The sequence below is a fragment of the Phoca vitulina genome, unplaced genomic scaffold (genome assembly GCF_004348235.1).
Source record: "Phoca vitulina isolate PV1807 unplaced genomic scaffold, GSC_HSeal_1.0 scaffold12, whole genome shotgun sequence".
NCBI lineage: Eukaryota > Metazoa > Chordata > Mammalia > Carnivora > Phocidae > Phoca > Phoca vitulina.
The window spans coordinates 26,192,723-26,216,079 of NW_022589715.1; the positions used below are offsets into that span (position 1 = coordinate 26,192,723).

A 23,357-nucleotide genomic window follows, 5' to 3' on the forward strand; every position below is an offset into this window, starting at 1 on the left:
AGAACCAGCTTTTGTGTTATGTCTGTTGTTTGTTTCTCTTTTATTTCATTAACTTATACTTCTTAATCATTTTTAAAAGATTTATTTATTTATTTTGGGGGGCACGGGGTCGGGGAAGGGGCAAGGGAGAGGGAGAGAGAGAATCCCAACACAAGGCTCAATCTCACAACCCTGAGATCATGACCTGAGCCAAAATCAAGAGTTTGATGCTTAACTGACTGAGCCACCCAGGCACCCCACTTCTTAATCATTTTAAAACCAGTTTTGGAATTGAAAAGCAATACAAAGGGTCACTTTTTCTTACAAACTATTACAAAACGATCAGTTACCCAAAAGAATGAACAGAGGTTTAAAAGAAGAAATCTATGTGGCTTATAAACGTAAGAGAAGACTTTACATGTAAAATAATGCATCTTTAATGATGGACCTCTAGGCTTGAGTGGGGAAGAGAGGCATCATAGAGTTAGTGCCCAGTGGAAGGAACCCAATGCTTCTGCCCGCCCTCCCCATCTTTTGTTTACTGGTTGGTGTCAGGCAAGACACAGACCTGTTTCCTCCCCTGTAAATAGTGACTAATACAGAAAACCCCACCTGCCTTACTTGCTTCATTGGCTATTGTATCAAATCAGATACTGAATGTGAAGGAGATGACACCTGAACTCCCACTGAGCCCTCTGCCCCCAGTCTGTCTTCTCCCACAGGTGGCAGTAGGAAGGGGGTGTGGAGGAACCCAGCCTACCCTGGCAGGGTTAGTTACCAGGCCGTGGCCCTTAAAGGAACATTATTTTGAAGGGAAGGAAAGGGTCTTATTCTCTGCTTAGCTCACTGTACCTGCTGTCTCATCTCTTCTTCAGCTAAGTTTTATTTTTTATTTTGTTTTATAATTCTATATTTTACGGAGAAGTGCATGGGAGGGGTGGGTGTGCTAGAAATAAGCTCCTAGAACTGGGAGGCAGGAAAGGGTGGTCTATATTAATGGTTCTCAAGTATTTTGGTCTCAGGACCCTTTTACACTTTTAAAAATTATTGAGGACTTCAAACACCTTTATTTATGTGGGCTGTAGCTGTAGATATTTACCATAATACAAATATGGAAACAAATATTAGAAAAAGACTTTAAAAGTATTTATTAATTATGTAAAAATAACACTAATAAGTCCTTTACATGTTAACATACTTTTTATAAAAATATATTATCTAAAATGAAAAAATTCAGAGAGTCATTATTTTACAGTTTTGCAAATGTCTTTAGTGACTGGCTTAACAGAAGACAGTTGGGTTCTTGTATCTGCTTCTTTACCAGTCTATCATGATACGTTGCTTTGGTTGGAGTAGATGAATAAAAACCCACTTCATACAGATTTGTAGCTGAAAAAAGTAGGAGTATTTTTAGTAGCCTTTTCAGATAATTGTGGATACCTTCTTTGATATTTCACCAAAACTGGACAAATGGCAGTTTCTTAAAGGTAGTTGCAGTGTGAGATCTGAAACCATGTCATTGAACTTCTCATCCTCAGCTATATTAAACTCCATTGATTTGTCTTGCACTTTGAATGGTTCTTTAGTTCATGCTTGAGACATTATGCAGTGGTCATTTGGAAAATAATGGCTCAGTGATTTATGGAGATCTTCCCAATGTAGACACATTTCAATCCATAGTATTACATTCCTAGTATTACCACTGATGTCATCAGCAAAGTCTTTAAGTACCAGGAGGCTGTGAAGCTCATGGTGTGGAGACAAGTTTTTAAAATCCTAATTTTCAGGGCGCCTGGGTGGCTCAGTCGGTTAAGCGGCTGCCTTCGGCTCAGGTCACGATCCCAGGGTCCTGGGATCGAGTCCTGCATCGGGCTCCCTGCTCAGCAGAGAGCCTGCTTCTCCCTTTCCCTCTGCTTGTGGCTCTGCCTACTTGTGTTCTCTCTCTCTCTGTCAAATAAATAAATAAAAAATATTTTTTTAAAAAAAATAAAAATAAAATTCTAATTTTCGCTTGCCAGATCAAATTTTATCATTGGCAGAAAATACTGTCAGTTTTCCTTGATGTGACAAGCTCACTTCATTAATTTTTGAGAAAATGACTGCCAAAGGCCCACATCTGAGTAATCATAATTTGTCAGTCGTTCTTTCCTTTTTTGGGGGGGAGGGGGTCATTTTTCTAATAAAAATGTTTCATGAAAAAAAGAGGTGGTTCATTTCTCAATGCAAACAATCACATAAATTTATCTAGTACTTTGGTATATAGCAGAAGTGCTTTATGCACAGACTATTAACAAAATGTACTCACGGTAATTTTTTTTTTTTTAAAGATTTTATTTTTAAGTAATCTCTACACGCAACACGGGGCTCAATCTCACAACCCTGAGATCACGAGTCACAGGCCAGCCAGGCACCCCGAGGGTCATGTTAAAAAATCAGTAATTATTGTTCTATCATGGGCACTCTTATGTGAAGCTAGCCTTTTTTTAAACCAAAGTGCCTGGGGAGCAGAATATGACTTCACTAATTTGTGCTAAGTCCCCAGCAGTTTTACCCACTGTTGCTTTTGTATTATCAGTTCAAATGTCAACTAAGTGAGTACTGCAAAAAAGTCTTGGTATTTTTCTTTAAGATTTTATTTATTTATTTGAGAAAGAGAGAGCACATGAGAGGGGGAGGGTCAGAGGGAGAAGCAGACTCCCTGCTGAGCAGGGAGCTCTATGCGGGACTCGATCCTGGGACTCCAGGATCATGACCTGAGCCAAAGGCAGTCACTTAACCAACTGAGCCACCCAGGCACCCCAAGTCTTGGTATTATTATAAAAATGTTCTTTGCCTCTTGGGCCACACCGGAAGGGTCTTCGGGACCCCCAGGACTCCAGGGATCATAATTTGAGAGCCACCAATGTGTGTGATCGTGGGCAATAATAGTTTGTGGCTTTGAACACCTCAGTATCCCTAGACCTCAGTTTTCTCAACTGTTAAGGGGAGCCAGGGCTGGGGCCAGCTCTGTTTCTACATACTGTTAGACCCTGTTTACTACTCCTTGAAGCCACTTCTCCCTTGTGATACTGCTCTCTTCTCTCTTCCTATCTTATGTCTCCTTTCCCTTCCATAGCCCTCCCCCCCACACCTCTTACAGGTGGGGATCCTCCTTGTTGTTTTCCCTCCTCCTTTGCTCCCTGGGTTATCTTATCCCCTCCTTGATCTTTAACCATCACCTGTAGACTGACAGCTCCCAAATCTCTATCTTCAGTCAAGATGTCTGTCCTGGGCTCTAGTGCTATGATTCCAGCTGCCCTTGGGACCTCTCCACCTGTATGCCCTACAGGCATGTCAAAGTCAACATGTCTAAACTGATTTCATCATCTTCCCCAACACATTGCCTCCTCTTCCAGAATAGCCAGTCTTGGTTAATCTGTCATCTACCCACCGCTTAAGCCAGAAGCCCAGGAGCCCTCCTCTCCTTAGATAAGGAGATCCCCTCACTTCCCTCATCTAATCACCCAAGCCTATCAGTGCTGCCTTCTAAATATTTTCTCAATCTTTTTCTGCTCTCTAGTTCTACCACCACTGCCTCAGGTCAGGCCCTCGTTACTCCTTAACCAAACTATTGCATGAGCTGTCTCCCTGGTCCCCCTGTCTCCCCTTTCCAAATGTAATCTGCAGCTCTGGCTGGAAACCACAAGACTGTCTTCTCACAGGCTTTGTTGTTGTTGTTTTGTTTCCTACTAAATAAATGCATATTGAATACTTACCATGCCAGGCCCTGTGTGGGGTGCTGGGGATAGAACACAGAACACAGCAGATGTAATCCTTGGCCTCCAGCACTCACAGTGTATGAGGGGACAGAAAAAAGTACAGGGCACAGGTAATCAAGACACAGCGTGATGGGGAAGGAAGAGAGGGTGGTGCTTGGGAGCCTCTAGAAGCCTGAGCTGAGGGCTAGCTGTGTCCAAGAGGTGGTCAGCGAACACTTCCTGGAGGAAGCAACACTCTGAGACTGCACACTCGGTGGGAGTTAGCTAGCAGTGGTAGGAGTGTGGTGGTGAAAAATTTGCCTGGTAATGTGTTCATCTCATTTCCCTGCATAAAGCCCTCTTCTGAGCTTCACCATTGCCAGCAGGATAAAGTTCAAATTCCTTATCATGGAACACAATCTGTGTGGCCTCACTGACCACTCCCCTGTATTGAGTCTGAGGTGCTTTCAGATAGTTCCCCCAGTCTCTGGCTAGCTCCCTCACAGCTCCAGGCCTTTGCACATGCAGTTCCTCATGCCATCCACCCTTCCCACCCACTCTGAACTACCAACGTCAGTTGACTCAGGAGCCCTTCCCTGACCCCTCCCATGTAGACTTTGTGGCTCCCTCTCTGGTGCTCCCCGCCTGTGCACACACCTGGACACCTGTGCACTCATCACATCATTAGAGCTTGTCCACGTGTATCTCTGACTCTTGCTCCTACCTGCCAGTGCAGAATTCCAGGTCTTGCCTACCTCCCACAGCCTCACCCCGTGAGCATTTTGGGCGTCCCCAGGGTGTGTGTCTCCCATGTGCTGGTGGATAAGGTTAGACAGCTACACCCTCCCACTCCCAGCTATCTTTTCCCCTCCTCCACTCTGCAACCTCCCTTTGCCCCTGCCACACCCCATGAAGCTATCAGTTCTGCTGGACATTGCCCCACCCATTAGACACCCCACGCCTGCTGGGAGCCACTGCCACTCCTGTTGGCATGAGGTCAGCTGGCTCCTCTGTAGGAGCAGGGCTGTGAGGCTGCTCATGCCCCCATTGCTTTATAGGGTCTTGAGGTTTGGTCCCACAGGTGTGTGTCCATCACAACTACTGCTTCAGCTCAGGATTACTTCCTCCTTCCACTGAGCAAAGCTTTGGCCCTGGGTCAGTTCACTGTGCTCTTCTCCTTCTTCCCTTAGAAAGAATTCTTTTTCCTAACAAGTCTCTCAGCCCTTCATGCAAATACACTCCCCAAGGTTCTGCTCTTCAGTGGGCTAAACAGGTGTGACCTGCATCACCCTCCAACTCCAGCCTGGAGGGAAAAATATATATGTATTTGTATGTTTCAAATAGTAGATGATATATGCAATACTGAATAGAGCTTCATCACTAAAATACAAAAGCAGTTTAGAAATACATACAATAAAAAGGTAAAGCTCCCCTTCTAGCCCTTGCCCTGTCTTAAAAGCTTACCCTACTGGTAGACACTGTTAATTCTTTGGTGGGAATGTTCAGACTTTTTGCTCTGCATTTACACATCTGTGTGGCTGGCATAATATTTGAGAAATTAATCACTTTCCTCCTTGTGGATTTTCCCCTTTCCCACTCTCACATCCTTGGAGCTCATTTCCTCCTGAACTAGCTCCCCAGATTAGAAATTGGAATCAAGTTTCAGGTGTCTCTGGCTTTTGTGTGCCAAAAGCTTATGCGCTTAGGAGAACTTTAGGGTTTGTGGAATAGCTCATTGAAGGAAAAGGATTCTTTTGCACAGACTGAATACCTTGACTAGAAACAAGAAAGAAGAAGGATTTCACCTGGAGTGGCAAGACCCCCAACTCTTTGCAGAGCTCTCCTCCCCAGACAGGCTCAGGGCAGGAGAGACAGGGGAGAAAGATCTGTGGTCTCCAGAGTCCCACCTTGCCTTCTAGCAGATCACCTGGGCAGGCAGGAGTAAGATTCCAGAGAGTGGTGGCCACGTGGTGGCCGCATGTTGGGACCAAGCTGTAGGGACACGGGCAGCCTGGTCCAAGATTCTTGGATGCCCATGGGTGGCAGAGAGTGGCAGAGGCTATTGGATATGGCTTCAGCCAGCTTCACAGCCACCTCCTGTGTTCCATGCTGGCACTTCTCAGTATTCTGGAGAACTCAGACACACCTAGAGTTGAGTTTCCTGTTGGTACAATGGAAGCTTACCATAAACATTGAGTTGAGTTATAGAAACTAAAGTTTGGTTTCCTGCACACTTGAATTTGTGAACCGAGATTCATTCCTGTGGCTTGTGCTATTCATATTCTGCCACTTTTGAAAAAAAAGTGCAATAAATCTTAAAAATGTTTCCACATCAGTAGATATAAATTTATCTTGTTCATTTTTAAAAAACAATATTAGGGACGCTTGGGTGGCTCAGTCAGTCACTGTCTGCCTTCAGCTCAGGTCATCATCCCAGGGTTCTGCGATTGGGCCCCGCATCAAGCCCCACACTGGGCTCCTTGCTCAGTGGGGAGCCTGCTTCTCTCCCTGCCTGCCATTCCCCCTGCATGTGCTCTCTCTCTCTCTGACAAATGAATAAATAAAATCTTAAAAAAAAAATACTGTTTTCAAAAACATACATGCTCACAGTAGAAAATTTTAACAGTACCAAAGGAGAAAGCAAAAGTTCTCCAGTCCTCTGTTCCTACTCCCTAGATACAACTATTGCTAACAGCTTCTTCTTTTTTTATTTTTTAAGATTTTATTTATTTATTTGACAGAGAGAGCACAAGCAGGGGGAGCGGCAATCAGAAGGAGAGGGAGAAGCAGGCTCCCCACTGAGCAAGAAGCCCAATGCAGGGCTCAGTCCCAGGACCCTGGGATCATGACCCGAGCTGAAGGCAGACGCTTAACCGACGGAGCCACTCAGGTGCCCCACCAACAGCTTCTTGATGGTTCTTCTAGAAATTTTTCTATGCAGATAAAGACATTTATCCATTTCTATAGAGCTCTTTTTATATACAAATAATCCCAAACTATATATACTTATCTGCAACATATTTGATTATTTAGCAATTTGATCTTATTAAATGAATTCTATCATTTAAGTAGATATAGTTCAACTTCATTTCTTTTAATGATGCCCAGTATTCTATAGACTAGATGTGCCACATGTATGTAACCAGTTGATTGGCATAAATTTCCAGATTTTTAGCTATTACCAGTTAAGGGCACAATGAACATAATAATATCTAACATTTGTTGACCATAGACCTTATTCTTGGCATGTAGTAAGTCACATAACCCTTGTAATAGTCCAGTGACATAGGCCCTGTTATTGCCCCTGCTTCACAAATGATTGAATTAAGTCACAAGGAGATCAGTAACTTTCCTATAGTCACCATCTGGTAGGTGGTAGATCTGGGATTTGAACAGGGCAGTGAAGTCCCAAGCCTGTACTCTAGATGAGGACACCACAGGCCCTGTGTAGATGCTGTGCACCTGGCTAATACAGCCATAGAATGCATCTGTAGCAACTCCTGGGTCAGAATAAGTGCATGTCAAGTTTTAATAGTGCTATGTGGTCAGCAGGTTATTTTATGAAAAGAGTAGTGTATTTCTTTTCATAATCAAGTGCAGAGCCTGCTTGTTTCCTGAGAACAGAGGGGCTGCAGAGGCTCCTGTGCCCAGAGGCCTCACTAGGTGAGAGCATGTTTTCTGCCATGGCCAAGGCTTTAAGTTTGAATCCTATATGGCCTTCTCCCCTCTGGGCTCGACAGGGCTCTCTCTAATTAAGGCCACAGACACAAGCTGCCAGAGAAGTCAGCTCCTGGACTCCCTTTCTCTCTGTACCCTCTTAGTCTCTCAGGGGTGAGGGTCCCTCCCAATTAGAATGGCCCCAGTTTCCCATTCCATCTGCAGGGAGAGAAAATGGCAGCTATCTACAGAGACGGAACTGGCCACTCTTTACTTCCCCACCTGCAGCTCCTACATCAAACCACAAGGGGCCCCACTGTGGGACCTTCAGTCCGGGATCCATACCAGACCTGCTCAGAGTGTGTGGCATAGCTTCTTTTTTTTAGCAGTGGCTTTTTTTTTTTTTTTTTAAGATTTCATTTATTTATTTGAGAGAGAGAGAGCACAAGCAGGGGGAGGGGTGGACGGAGACAGAGAAGCAGATTCCCCGCTGAACAAGGAGCCCAATGTGGGGCTCAATCCCAGGACCCCTGAGATCATGATCTGAGCCAAAGGCAGCCACCCAACTGACTGAGCCACCCAGGTGCCCCACTCCCCTTTTAAGGTAAACTCTACACCTAATGTGGGGCTTGAACTCATGTCCCCGAGATCAAGAGTCAGGTGCTCTAGGGGCACCTGGGTGGCTCAGTAGGTTGAGCGTCTAACTCTTAATTTCGGCTCAGGTCATGATTTCAGGGTCGCAAGATTGAGCCCTGCATCAGGCTCCATCCATGCTGGGCATGGAGCCTGCTTCAGATTCTTTCTCTCCCTCTCCCTCTGCCCCTCCCCTCTAAAAAAGGAGTCCATGCTCTACTGAGTCAGCTGGGTGTCCCCATGACAGTGGCTTTTATAGGACTATATCAGTGGTTCTGAAAGGGGTGATTTCACCCCAACCCCACTGGCAGGGGACATTTAGCAATGTTTGGAGATATTTTTGGTTGTCGCAAATTGGTATGTGGGAGGGTTAGGGGGGTACTACTGGCATATAGTGGGTAGAGAGAGGCCAGGGATACTGCTAAACATCCTGCAATTCACAGAACCGCTGCTCACAACAAAGAGTTACCCAGCCCAAAATGTTAATAGTGTTGAGGCTGAAAAACCATCGGCTACAGAAGGGCAGACAGTTCAACATGGCTGTCACCGTGTGACTCCTTCTGTTAACAGCGGCAAACACTTATGTCTTGTTCACTTGTAGCAACTGTTCTAAGTGCTTTATCTCCATTAACTCATTTAATCCCCACAACAAGTCTGTGAGGCAGGTTCCACTATTATCATCTCATTTTGCAGATGAGGAAGCCGAGGCATGGAGCTGTGAAGTACCTTGTCCAAGGTTCCCATGGTGGCAGTCTAGGCTTGATCTCCAGATATGCTCATGGTAAGCACATGCGGGACCTCTCTCGCTTCTTTGCTACTTCTAGAACCTTTGGAGCACCAGGGATTGTTTATATCTTTACAAGGAGGGGAAAAAAAGCAGTTGACTGGTCTTTTCTCCCAGATTCTGACTCTCCCATTTCTGATGGCTTTTGTATTTTTTTTTCTCCAGACAGTTTAACCAAAGTGAGTACTGATTACAGAGATTATGGACAACCATGAAAATTAACTTACTGAATTTGCATAAAAAATCCTGTGTCCTTCCCACAGTGGTCTCTTAGGGCTCTTTCATTCTATAGGCTGGACTGCTTGGGTGACAGATTCGCTTAAATATGAGAGCAGACCTGATCACTCAGGAGGACAAGGAGGAGCTGGTGAGTCAAGCTTGGGATACCAGGGACACAGGACTATTCTGATTAGGCCCATAGTTTTGATGAAGGGGGTACTTTTCCAAAGGAGGCCTCCAACAGCCAAGATGGGAAGTTGTAAGTGGGGTGAGGGTGGCGGAAGAAGTAGGAAGGGATCTGTTGGATCAAAGCCAGAGGAAATACTTATTGGTTCATTAATTATAGGATGCCATAGGATTGGCTTTGCCTCTGGGTGTGGGGGCAGTAACCTATGCTTTAAACAAACAGCCCCATCACTCAACAATAATTAGCAGCAACAATAAGCATCTTCAATGGGGCAAGATTGACAGGTGGCCCACAACACGCAGTCTCAAGCCTGGCCTGAGCTTGAATGCCACACCTGTGGAGCCAACCAGTCCATGCTCAGGCAGCCCACAGGGTCATGGGCACAGAGGTGACATGTTCTTTCTTGGGCCATTTGCCAAGAACTTGCTATGTCCTAGGCACTGTACCCACGGTCTAGAGAATTGAAGAGACAAGATTAAGTTTGAAAAGTTAAATAGCAGCATAAGAAATACCACATATGTCCATATAAGGGATGTAGATACTCAGAGTCAAATGGGAATTCTGGACAGGGATTCCCCACCAGGCAGATGGTAGGGAAGGAGGTCTGTATCGCACCACCATGTTTCGTTTCTTTTCTTTCTTTCTTTCTTTCTTTCTTTCTTTCTTTCTTTCTTTCTTTCTTTCTTTCTTTCTTCTTTCTTCTTTCTTTCTTTCTTTCTTTTCTTTCTTTTCTTTCTTTCTGATTTTATTTATTTATTTGACAGAGACACAGCGAGAGAGGGAACACAAGCAGGGGGAGTGGGAGAGGGAGAAGCAGGCTTCCTGCTGAGCAGGGAGCCCGATGCGGGGCTCGATCCCAGGACCCTGGGATCATGACCTGAGCTGAAGGCAGACGCTTAACGATTGAGCAACCCAAGTGCCCCACCACCATTTTCTTTTAAAAATGGGAAACACAAAGAACAAAAAAGGAAGTAAATCATACTAATAATACTAGTCAGAAGTGTGTATTATCACTATTTTGGTTACATGCCTAAAGATCTTTTTTCTGTGCATGTATATGGATGTGTACACACTTACATATTTCATTACATAAGTGAGTTCATATCATACATACTGTTCTGTGACTTGCTTTTTATACTTAGCAATATATTGTAAACAGTTTTCCTTGAGAGTAAATAAACTTCTTACGGATCTGTAGTATTTCACTGTGCACCTACCATGATTTAACTAATCTCTTATTATTGCCCCTTAGGTGACTATCCCACTACTCGATCCCAGTAAGACTTATATGTAATACTGACTTTGTGTACATCGTTATTTTTATCCTTAGGATATAGTCTTGAAGTAGAATTGCTAGATCAAAAAATATGCACACTTCCAATGATTTTCATATTGCCCAATTGCCTTCCAGAAGGGATAGATCAGCTTAGGCTCTTACCACCAGTCTTATGAGAGCATCTCTTTGCCTACATCTTTCCCAATATTAGGGAATACTGCTTTTTTTTTTTAATTGTAAATTTGATAAGCAAAACTAGTATTTTATTGTTGTTGCTTTATTTTTCTTTTCTTATCTTTTTTTTTTTTAAGATTTTATTTATTTATTTGACAGAGAGAGACAGTGAGAGAGGAAACACAAGCAGGGGGTAGTGGGAGAGGGAGAAACAGGTTTCCTGCCGAGTAGGGAGCCTGATGCGGAGCTCGATCCAGGACCCTGGGTTCATGACCTGAGCCGAAGGCAGACGCTTAACGGCTGAGCCACCCAGGTGCCCCATATTTTGCTTTTCTTTTTAAAAAATTATTATTTTGGGGCTCCTGGGTGGCTCAGTCATGAAGCGTCTGCCTTTGGCTCGGGTCATGATCCCAGGGTCCTGGGATCGAGCCCCACGTAGGGCTCCCTGCTCGGCAGGAAGCCTGCTTCTCCCTCTCCCACCCCCCCTGCTTGTGTTCCCTCTTTCACTGTGACTCTCTCTGTCAAATAAATTTTTTTTTTAAAGATTTTATTTATTTATTTTGACAGAGAGACAGAGAGAGAGACAGAGAGAGAGGGAACACAAGCAGGGGGAGGGGCAGAGGGAGAAGCAGGCTTCCCACCAAGCAGGGAGCCCGATGTGGGGCTTGATCCCAGGACCCTGGGATCATGACCTGAGCCGAAGGCAGACGCTTAACGACTGAGCCACCCAGGCGCCCCCTGTCAAATAAATTTTTAAAAAATTTTTAAAAATTATTATTTTATTACTTGGGCTCTTTTTCTACAGGCCAATTAGTCACTGGTTATTCTCTTTTGAAGAATTGATTATGTGCTTTATTTAGTTTTCTATTGGTATGTTCTTTTTTTCATTTCATTTGTACAGTATTTTATTATTATTTAGTGTGGCTTATTCTTTTTTTGTCTTTTTGATTTTTTTTTTTTTTGACAGAGAGAGAGACAATGAGAGAGGGAACACAAGCAGGGGGAGTGGGAGAGAGAGAAGCAGGCTTCCTGCGGAGCAGGGAGCCCGATGCGGGACTCGATCCCAGGACCCTGGGACCATGACCCGAGCCGAAGGCAGTTGCTCAACCAACTGAGCCACCCAGGTGCCCCCGTCTTTTTGATTTAAAGGAGAACTTGATATATATTCAAGCTATTAACTCTTTGTCTTTCTTATGTAACAAATATTTTATCCTAGGTTGTCATTTGCCATTTAGTTTTGTTCATATTTAAGCATTCATAAATCTAAAATGTCCATGCAATCAAGGTGGTCTTTATAGGCTTTCCAAGCCATTGGGCTGGAGGTGGCTGTGACTAGAAGCAGAGAGGCCCATGGGCAGTCCTTGAGCTGGTAACAGGGTGGCAGGATGAGGCCTTCAGTCAGGGCCAAGCTGGAGAGGTTCAACCTGGACAGATTCAAGGCAGAATGAGAGGTGGCCAAGAAGGGGTAACCCTGGGAGGGGGGAATGAGGAGGGAGCAGGAGGAGTCTGGGGTGATTCAAGGATACTGACCTGGATGGCAGAGTGAGCAGGTGGAGGATGAGCCAGAATCAGGGATACATGAAAAGGTAGGGGTGGGGGACAGGGGTGGAGATTGTTATAATTCACCTTGGGATTGTTGATGGAGGTTCCTGGTGGAGAGAACTCATTGGTATTTGGATCTCTAGGCCGAGCCTATGTTTCTGTCTTTGTGTCAGGCTTTGAAAGGTTTTTTTCTGCTACAGAATTATATATTCATATAAATTCTCAATACTTAAATGGTTTCTTTTTAAAAATTTTACATTTATAAGTAAAAAAGGAAAAACAAAGAAAAAATTTACATTTAATTCTTAATCTAGATGGAATTTGTCATATTTTGGTGAATTGTGAGAATTAAGGATTTAACTTCTTTTTCCTAGTCACTGATGATTAAAATATTTATCCTTAGCCTCCTGATCTGAAATACTGACTGCAGGGCACCTGGGAGGCTCAGTTGGTTAAGCATCTGTCTTTGGCTCAGGTCATGATCCCAGGGTCCTGGGATCAAGCCCCGCATCGGGCTCCCTGCTCGGCGGGAAGTCGGCTTCTCCCTCTGCCCCTCCCCCTGCTTGTGCTCTCTTTCTCTCTCAAATAAATAAATAAAATATTTAAAAAAAATGAAATACTGACTGCATCTTACAGTACATTTCCATGTATACCTGGGTCTGCTCTAGGACTCTCTGGTCTCTTCCAGTGAATTGTCTATTTGTACACCAGTAACTTCTGTTTTGATCACATTTTCTTTAAATATATCTTAATAGGTGCTAGTGTGAGGTATACATCATCACACTGTTTTTTTCAGAATTTTCTTTGTTCTTTTAAGGTAGACTTCAAAATCAAAGTGCTAGGCTCTCCTCCCTTGGACTGCACAGTGGAGCTGGAAACATGGGTCATCCCAGTGGAGTCCTTTGTATTCATAAGCACCAAACATACCAGGAGCTGGATTTGATGGGCCTGGACTTTCTTCACGATGCAGAAATCACATGGCCTCTTTAAGGAAGAAGCCCCTCACTGCCATTGACCTCCACATGGGAAATTCCATGGTCTCTGACCCAAAGACAGTCCTGCGGACCTTCAGAGCCCCCGTGTCTCTGCTGCTGTGGCTGCTATAATGCCATATGCCCCCCACGGTAGCCCAGCCACCCTAGCCTGGGGTTTTCCTGTCCATCTTGCAGGGGACCCTGCCTCCAGCCAGGGCCCTCTCCAACCCCAATCTCCTCTGAGGATTTCCTGTGGGTTAGCCCTGGGGATCTTCTCTTAATCTGTTCTTAAATGTGTTATTCCAGAAAGAATTGTTCGTAATCACCAGCATTGTAATGGCTTCTTCCTAGTTTTTTTTTTTTTTTAAGATTTTTATTTATTTATTTATTTATTTGACAGAGAGAGAGAGCACAAGCATGTGGAGTAGCAGGTAGAGGGAGAGGGAGAAGCAGGCTCCCTGCTGAGCAAGGAGCCCAATGCGGGGCTCGATCCCAGGACCCTGGGACCATGACCCAAGCTGAAGGCAGTTGCTCAACCAACTGAGCCACCTAGGCCCCCCTTCTTCCTAGTTTCTAAGGTGCATGCATGTTTTTACCTATTTCACATTTGCTTGGTTCTTTCTTTTTGTTTGTTTGTTTGTTTCTGGATTGATTGATTGATTGATTGTTCTTTCTGAAGTGACTTTTTGCAGGATCTTTTTTACTGAGGAGTAATGAACATACAGTAAAGTCACAAATCCTAAGCATACATCTCAGTGAATTTTTATAATGTGTATACTCTATAACCACCACCCTGATCGAGATATTTCTTGTAGTGTTAAGAAGCTGTGGTGGGGGGGTGCTCCTGGGTGGCTCAGTCAGTTAGGCATCTGCCTTTGGCTCAGGTCGTGATCCTGGGGTCCTGGGATCGAGCCCCACATCAGGCTCCCTGCTCAGTGGGGAGCCTGCTTCTCCTTCTGCCTGCAGCTCCCCCTGCTTGTGCTTTCTCTCTCTCGCTCTCTCAAATAAATAAATAAAATCTTTATAAAAAAAAAAAGAAGAAGCTGTGGTGAGAGATTGATGGAGAGGGAAATCATGAATCTGTTCCTAAGCTCCTGTCTTTTTTAAAAAATATTTTTATTTTTTATTTTCTTAAAGATTTTATTTATTTATTTGAGAGAGAGAGAGAAAGCAGGAGCAGGGGGAGAGGCAGAGGGAGAAGGAGGCTCCCTGAGGAGCAGGGGGCCCAATGCGGGGCTCGATCCCAGGACCCCAAGATCATGACCTGAGCTGAAGGCAGGTACTTAACGGACTGAGCCACCCAGGTGCCCCTCTTTTTTTTTTTTTTTTAAGATTTATTTATTTTAGAGAGATAGAGCATGCACGGGGTTGGGGAGGGGAAGAGGGAGAGAGAGAATCTCAAGCAGACTCCCCACTGAGTGTGGAGCTTGACACCCGGTGCGATTTGATCACGACCCTGAGATCATGACCTGGGCCAAAATCAAGCGTCAGATGCTTAACTGACTGAGCCACCCAGGCACCCCTCCCATCTTTTTCTGGAACTGTCTTTAAAGGGTGTTAAGGAGGGAGCCACACTTCAAGTCAAGTGTATAAGTGGTGTAGAGAGCAGAATGGTAAGGAGCGGTGGGTTGTGTTCTGGTCCTCCCCTCACTGGCCATGGGACTTCTGTGCCTCAGTTTCAGCAACTGTAAAATGGGAGTAGATGATAGCTCCTACCTAACAAGGTTGTCATGAAGATTACATGAGGTAGTACATGTAAGTGCACAAAAAATGTTAATTGTTGTTTTGTTATTAATTAGGAGGAGGAGGAGGCGGCAGTGGTTCTTAATGAAGGGTACACATCAGAATCACCTGGGGCACTTTTGCAAAATACACGTGCTCAACCTGGCCAGATCTACTGAGTCAGAATCTATATTTTAAACACCTCTCCAAGTTACTCTGTTGCTTATCTGTGGTTAAGAACCACTGGGCTGGAGGTGGCCGTGACTGGAAGCAGGAAGACCAGTGGGTGGCCCCCGTGATAGTGAGGGCTGGAGAAGGTCAGAGCTGGGCAGATTCATGGCAGAATGGAGAGGTGGCCAAGATGTGGTGACCTTGGGTGGGGAGCAAGGAAGGAAGGGGAGGAGTCTGGGGTGACTCATAGGGTGCTGACCTGGATGATGGAGTGAGCAGGTGGAGGATGAGCCAGAAACCAGAATACAGGAAGGGGGTATGGGGCCAGCGAGCCAGCGATTGTTATAATTCTCCTTGGGATTGCTGATGGAGGCTCCTGGTAGAAATAACAAGTTAGAATTTGGGTCTCTAGGCCTGCACTTATGGTGTTTTTCAGGGAGTCATTGGTGTGAAGGAGATAGAGCCATGGACCTAGTCATAGAGCAAATGTTGAGGGCCAAAGAGGGCCAAGTTCATAAGCATCTACCTCTGGGAAGGCCTGTGTCCACTTTTTCTTACTCCCTCCCTAGAAATAGAAAAGTGCTTATTTCTTGTGTAATAACCCCCTTGCTGAGGACTATTGGGGAATAAACTCTCACCTGAAGATGAATAATAACTGTGGGTCACTTTGTCACAGTTCTCAAAGTTTTCCACATCCCCTGATAGAGGAGCTTATCTTTATTCTTCAGTATCCTCAGCACATTCGGCTAGGGCAATGTCTTCTGACATCCCTTCATTCCCACGTGCTGGCACACATACTCAGCCTACGATGGATGGCTTCTAAGGCTCTGGCTTTCTTCATATCAACCAGTTACTCTTTGGTAAGAATTTAGGTCATTCCAGTACCTCTCCCAGAGACATTTGCATTTAGAACTATAGGTATAATAGAAATAATGGAAGTTGTTGGATTCCTGAGGGAAGGCAATCCTGGAATAAATTTATCATTTGCTCATTCTAGAATACCCCTGTCCAGTAGACCTTGATGCATTGATGGAAATGTTCTGTGTTATACAACATGATGGCCACTAGCCATATGGGGCTATTGAGAGTTTGAAATGTGGCTAGTATAACAGGAACTGAATTTTTCATTTTAATTAATTAAAAGTTAAATTTAAATTGACAAAAGAAAAGCAGGCACTATCACTGAGAGGTAGGGGCACTAGGTCAGACACCACCCCCCTTGACCCTCCCACCCTCAAGTGTCCCCCAAAGGTAACTTTGGGTCTTTGGAATCAAATCAGGCTTCTTCCTCCCACTCTTCTAGCCTCAGCCCCTCGGTTTACCTCCCCAAGAATGCAGGCATCTATAGCTATCCCCCACAGGCCTTTCCCAGCCCTTGTTCACCCCACTCCTTCTTACCATAGGACACTGCCCATGCCTTTCCTTGTGCCCTTGCTGCCCCCTCCCTATTCCTGCTCATGCCACAGCAAGCCCCATTTCCCCCAAGAAGGCTTCCCTTACTCCTGTGCCTTCCAGATGAGGCCAATTTTAGGACCTTGAACAGATTCCTTTTGACTTCTCATCAGGGTGGGGAGGTAGCAGGGATGGGTCTCAGGAAGACGTAGGTACAGGATGGATGTGTGTCAGATTATTGCATTTCAAACTTCCTTGACCACCACTCCCTGTGAGAAATATATCTCATGTCCCAACCACCACACACCTACATACAGGTATATAAAACCGAAGCAAAAGTTTTATAAAAATAACACCCTCGCTGTATGTGATGCACTTGGATATTTTCTGTTCTACTTATTTTTTAAAGAAGATTGCTGGTTGTGACCCACTAAACTGATTTCATAACCCAGTAATGGGTCACAACCCATGGGGTGAAAAATGCAGAGTGAGCTTATTGCTCAGAACACCTGCAAACACAGGCTAAGTGGCCCCGTCTAGACATTGCCCTCTGGGTTCCTTGCGGAGCTGGCACATGATGGCACCGGCAGTTGGATGCCCCTGGTGGTGGTCCACCTGGTGGTGCTCTGCTCTCTCTGTGGAGTCTCCTTTCAAGGGCCCACCCAGTTGGTCATCCCACAAAGTGGCCATGGTCACGGATGCCGCTGCAGTGCCATGGCAGGAGGTTGAAGTCTGCCAAGTGCTCCAGAAACCTGAAAGATGGCAGCTCGGTGTCAGGTGTCACAAGGACGTACATTTCATTTCTCTTGCAGCTCCTCATGGAGGCAAAGCTCCCGGGCCGATTGGGGCTCATCAGTGCTGCTCACCTGGCAGGGCTATGCATAATAAACAGAATAAGGGCAAAACATGGAGCTCTGCATGCAGCATCACAATAATAGAAACATCTTACCAGCCAGAGGATGGTGGAAGGAACATTCTGGTGGGATTGAGTCTTGAAGCCTCATCTCTCTTTGGACTTTAGCCCTGAACTGGAAGTTATTGAAAATAGGATCTGCAGAAATAACTACGTCAAAATCCTTGCATCTAAACCAGGTGTTTAGCCTTTGAGGGCCTCAAGTCTGTTAACACTTAGCACACTGTTCAGACAAAAGTGTCTCTCTGATTTCCCAACCACTACGGAAGAAAAGAAACAGCCTGGAACGTTGGGGCTGGTAGGTTGTTTTTAGAGACAGACATGCAGATGACAGGAAAGTAAAGCCATGGGGAAGGACAGAGCAACAATAAGGAAACATAATCACATTATTGTCTAGTTCCATAGGGAATGCTCATAATGATGACCACTTCAGTGGGAAAAGGGTAGTTTTTTGTTTGTTTTTTAAAGATTTTACTTATTTGAGAGAGAGCACGAGCATGGGGCGGGGTTGTGGGGCAGAGGCAGAGGGAGAAACAGACTCCCTGCTGAGCTCAGAGCCCATGGGGCCTGACACTGGGCCCTGAGATCATAACCTGAGCCAAAGTCAGACACTTAACTGACTGAGCCATGCAGGCGCCCCAGAAAAGGATAGTTTTTTGTTTTTTAAAGATTTTATTCAGGGCGCCTGGGTGGCTCAGTTGGTTAAGCGACTGCCTTCGGCTCAGGTCATGATCCTGGAGTCCCGGGATTGAGTCCCACATCGGGCTCCCTGCTCAGCAGGGAGTCTGCTTCTCCCTCTGACCCTCTCATGCTTTCTCTGTCTCATTCTCTCTCTCTAATAAATAAATAAAATCTTTAAAAAAAAAAAAAAAGATTTTATTCATTCACTTGACAGAGATAGCGAGAGCGAGAGAGGGAGAGCACAAGCAGGGGGAGGGGGAGAGGTGGGCTCCCCACCTGAGCAGGGAGCCGGACACGACAGGGGGCTGGATCCCAGGACCCTGGGATCATGACCTGAGCTGAAGGCAGACGCTTAAGCTGAAGCCACCCAGGTGCCCGAAGCTTCACTTTTTAGGGAAGGTATTTTATTGGAACCTCAGTGATTCTGGATAAATTTGATGCTGTTGAGCTGATCCTGATTAGGGCTAGCCATATTCCTCATGGGTTTGAGGCATGCTGTGATCTCAGGTTCTCAGCGCAGGTCCTCCCCACCCAGCCCTGGTCTGACTCACAGCCTAAAATCCTTCCGTTTCTGTTGGATTCCTTTGTTCATCCGAGTGAATTTGTGCATAGATACTTTCTCATCTGCAAGCTTGCTGATGGTGGTTCCCTGATGCCCTGAAGATAGATGCAGAGGAGGCTCTGAGATGGACACTCCCTGGGGAAGGCAGGCCTGGATGGGGTGACCTATGAGCAGAGGGCAGGACAAAGCCACTGGGATTTGGGCTGGAATGAGTTTTTAGGGAGTAGCAGGGGGTGGGCGGAGGACAAACTCCCCCCTCTTCACTCTGCATTGCCTGAAGATGGCCCACTCACTGAGACAGGGCCAGGTATCTGTTTCTTTGGTAGCCTGTCCCCTCAAGTCTCCCTGGCCACCTAGTCCCCAGATCTGCTTCTGTGAGTCACCCCGCATGACTGCAGGGGTGCTCCAATCAGTGAGTGAAGAGAAAAGCCAAGTATTTCTGAGACAAAGATTATTTATTCCACACTATCTGAGAAAGGGACGTTAAGTAGAAGGCAGTGGGATTGGAGATGTGTTACGCCACCAGGAGGTTTCTGTCTTAACAATAGATGATTATATAGTATGCATGCATAATACATTACACATCCTCATGTTGGTATTTGCAAATGCTGTTTGATTACCAAATGATGAAACATTTCTTCTAATGGGGGAGAATAATAATAAACTAAAATAACAATATCAAAAGTCTTTGGAAATATTTCAGAGGTTTGCAGAGCCATTCATTGATGTGTCCCCAAGGCCAGAAGAAGAGTAGGGCTTGGCCAAGTGGTGGTTCTAAGAAACTGCATAATAAAATTCTTTATATTTTTTTTTCAGTAGGAATATAATGCGAGGGGTAGAGAAAAACCACCCAATTCCATCTAACTAGTGGAAATTAGATTCTGATGATGAAGTCAAAATGATTTTTATAGGGAGAAGGGTGGGCAGCAGCAAAAGAAGACAGATGAGCTTAGATTTTTAGTGAATCTACTGGTTTGTCACGTGTATATGATACCTTGCGTGTGATTCACCCATGTCAGACTATCCAGAAGGACCAAAGTCCAGAATTAGCAGTGATTGTAAAGGAAGTCTGTCCAGCACAAAGGTTGCTTGTCTGCTTCCTTATTGAAGTCTGTATGAGCAAGAGGATGAACAAGGCAAAAACAGGCCCTCTGTTAGGGAGAGGCACAGAGTGTTAGTGTAAGAGAGAAAGAAAAAGTGCCCTATTTCCATTTGTTTCCAGTTCTGCCTCCCTTGAGAATAGTCCTCAAATGACAGGAGGGTGGGTAGGTTGGGGGCATCATAGGGAGTGAAATGAAGTACCCAATAGTAGAGGAGACGTTAGTGGGACTCCCTCAACCCCTGCCTGGGGCAAGGTCCACCTGTCTTCAAGAAATCACAGCCCAGTGTGGAAACTGTCCCGAGAAGGGATGAGTTCAGGGCAGGCAGGGTGTGGCCCCTCAGGAAAGGCTCCTGGGGGCGGCAGGCAGAGGCTTCCTTCCTTGGAAACCAGCTCCAGAAACCGTGACTCGGCTCTAAAGCATTTTTAGGCATCTGGGGGCTGCTGCCTTTGTCAGTCCAGTGCTCTCCGTGGCTATTTGTTCTGGGGGTGGCTGTGCACGAAATGCTCCCCAAGTGAGTGCTAGGACTGGCCAGGCTGGCCTGGCAGGTTCAAGGGTGCGGGGCCTGCCCCACAACTGGGGCCCACGACACCATTCCTGAGCTTCAGGGCCCAAACACTAAAGTTCCTTGTGTGTGTGTCCTCTGTGCCTGGCACTGTGCTGGGCGTTGTCTGGTGGTGTCATGACACATCATATCCTGGGAGATGGGTGGTGTCAGGCTATCCCCATTTTACAGCTAAATAAAGAGGCTGGGACGTTTAGTGTCTTATAAAGGGCAGAGCCAGGACTTGGAGCCAAGGTTTCCAAGGCCAAAATAGGGGTGGGGGGGATGCTGTTTCTATACCCCATCCTGGTCAAGACCAGAAGTGACTCAGCTGAGAAAGCTGCCCTTGGGAGGAGATGGAGCCAGAGATCCAATAACTGACCACCTCAGCCCAGGGGAAGGGCTAGAAGGGCCCTGGATCCACTCATGGGACCCCTTACCCCCCACAGAGCCAGCACCTGCCTGCAAAGTGCTTAGGGGATCCCTCCTGCAGAGTAGTCCTTGCCGGCTCACTCTTCATGAAAAGTTCTCTCAACCAGTGGTCATTTTAGAGAAGGAAGGTAGTAGTTTAGAAACATGTTTTTAGGCAGTGGTGGCCTTTTCCTCCCCTAAAAACTATTTTTTTAGAACAGTTTTAGGTTTATAGCAAATTAAGAAGATGGTACAGAGATTTCCTTTATGCTCCCTGCCACCCAAACATGCATAGCTGTCCCCATCATCAACATCCCCCACCAGATCTGTACATTTGTTACAATTGATGAATCTATGTGGTGGCTCTTTTTTTCCAAACAAAATTTCCTCTGAACATGCTTAAAATTGAAAACAGATACAAAGGGGGCTGTTCTGTGTGAGAAGATTGTGGGGAAACCTGCTCCTGCCTCCTGTTTTCTACCCCCTCCTACTACCCCACCCAGATTCTCCAGGGCCCAGATGTAGTTTATGGCTCCTGTTCTGAGGTGAGGAGAAGTAATGCTACTCTATTAATGAGCTCTTCTCCCAGTCCGTGCCTCTAGAACATATACTGCAAGTGCCAGGTTTAAAAAAAATTACAGTAAAATATATATGACATAAAATTTACCATTTTAACCATTTTTGAGTGTATAGTTTAGTGGCATTAATCACCACCGTCCATCTCCAAACATTTTTCATCCTCCTGAACTGAGTCTCTGTACCCATGAAACAATAACACCTCATCCTCTCTCCCTCCCTCCAGATTCTGGCAACCACCATTCTACTCTGTCTCTGTGAATTTGCCTATTTTAGATACCTCATATGTGGAATCAAACAATATTTGTCTTTTGGTGTCTGGCTTATTTCACGTAGCATCGTGTCTTCAGGGTTTATCCATGTGGTAGCGTGTGTCAGAATTTCCTTCCTTTTTAAGGTTGAATAATATTCCATTGTATGTATATCCCATATTTGTTTATTCACTCATCTGTTGACGGACATTTGAGTTGCTTCCACTTTTTGGCTGTTGTGTGTGAATAATGCTGCTATGAACATTGGTGTATGTGTTCCGGTCTCTGCTTATAATTCTTTTGGGTATATACCCAGAAGTGGAATTGCTGGATCATGTGATAATTCAATGTTTAACCTTATTTATTTATTTATTTATTTGAGAGAAAGAAGGAGTGGGGGGGTGGGGGGGAGGGGCAGAGGGAGAAGCGGACTCCCCGTAGAGCAGGGATCCCGATGCAGGGCTCGAGCCCAGGACCCTGGGATCATGACCTGAGCTGAAGGCAGATGCTTAACCGACTGAACCACCCCGGTGCCCCATGCGGGGAGAGAGAGTCTTAAGTAGACTCCATGCTGAGCCAGGAACCTGATGCGGGACTCGATCCCACAACCCTGAAATCACAATGTGAGCCAAAACCAAGAGTCAGATGCTCAACCACTCAACCAACTGCGCCACCCCAGGCACCTCGTATGTTTAACCTTTTGAAGAACCATCATACTATTTTCCATAAAGGATGCACCTACCATAAAGGATGTACCTATATTCCTACCAGCAATGCACAAGGGTTTCAATTTCTCCACATCCTTGCCATCAGAGCAGGTGTTTTTAATCTCTTGTTCATAGCTGTATCTCCAGAGACAGGGACAGTGCCTAGCACATAGTAGGTACTCAATAAATATTTGTGGGGTCGAATGAGTGGGAGGCCTTGGTCTCTGGGCAGCTGTACCCGGGAGCCCTCCTACCTGTTAACCAGTCAACAGAACCTTCCCCTTCTAGTCCCTGCTCAGCTCTAGGAGAATCACCCTTTTGATTGGGTAAGTAACCTAGAAGTGCCCACTGGTGTCAAAGAGGAAATGGTGGATGTGGGGTGATGGATGTGATGAGGGACTCTAACATGCTGGCTAGCATAGGAGTCTTTCAGACTGTGGGTCTCAACTCATTTCTGGCTCCTGAAACCCCATTTTTAGTGGTTAAAACCAGCATTTATGAAAAATGAAATACAAAAAAAATACCAGGGTATACCACATGGAAGAAAGAGTAAATATTTTGTAAAACTCTTGTTTTTAGTGTGATATTTATGTATGTTTATAATGGATCACAAAGAATTTGAAAAACACTGTTGGATAGGGTATGCAGCCTCTGCTTAAAGAATTCCCCATGGGGGAGAGGGTTTACTGCCTTACAGGGGAGCACCTGCTGCTTGGGGGTCTGCTGGAACATTGGAATGTTCTTCCTTTATTGAGCAGAAACCATTCAGCTGAAAGATCTTTCCTTTGAGGTCCTTCTGTGTGCTAGGACTTGTAACAGGCACTTGAGATGAAGAGGAGTCCAGGGTGCCCTCAGGAGTTAATGGAGAAGAGAGATAGGAGAACAATAAAGGGACAGACTGATGTGGGAAGGGAGGGGAGAGGAGCGCCAGGAATGCTGCCTGGAGGAGTCCAGGAAGGAGCCAGAATGAGCCTTGAAGGATGGATAGGAATTTGCTACTCTCTACCAAGAGAAAAACTTATAGGAAAGTATGAAGATGAGAAAGGGCAGATTGTGTTCCAGAAATGGCAAGTAACCTGGTCTGGCTGGAGCCCAGGCTCCCTAAGGAGGTCAGGGGTAGGGATGGCCAACCTGGGGGACATGAGGCTGGAGAGCAGGCAAAGCT

General features: G+C 45.5%; 1 protein-coding gene across 1 annotated transcript in view; it reads left to right on the top strand.

Moving 5' to 3' along the window:
• ASPRV1 (aspartic peptidase retroviral like 1) overlaps positions 1 to 23,357 on the top strand; it is a 109,199-nt gene that overhangs the window by 57,166 nt on the left and 28,676 nt on the right. Inside the window, exon 8 of the mRNA XM_032410785.1 lies at positions 8,700 to 8,787. The gene's annotated coding sequence lies outside the window, so the exon portion shown is untranslated. The remainder of the gene's footprint in view (positions 1 to 8,699; positions 8,788 to 23,357) is intronic.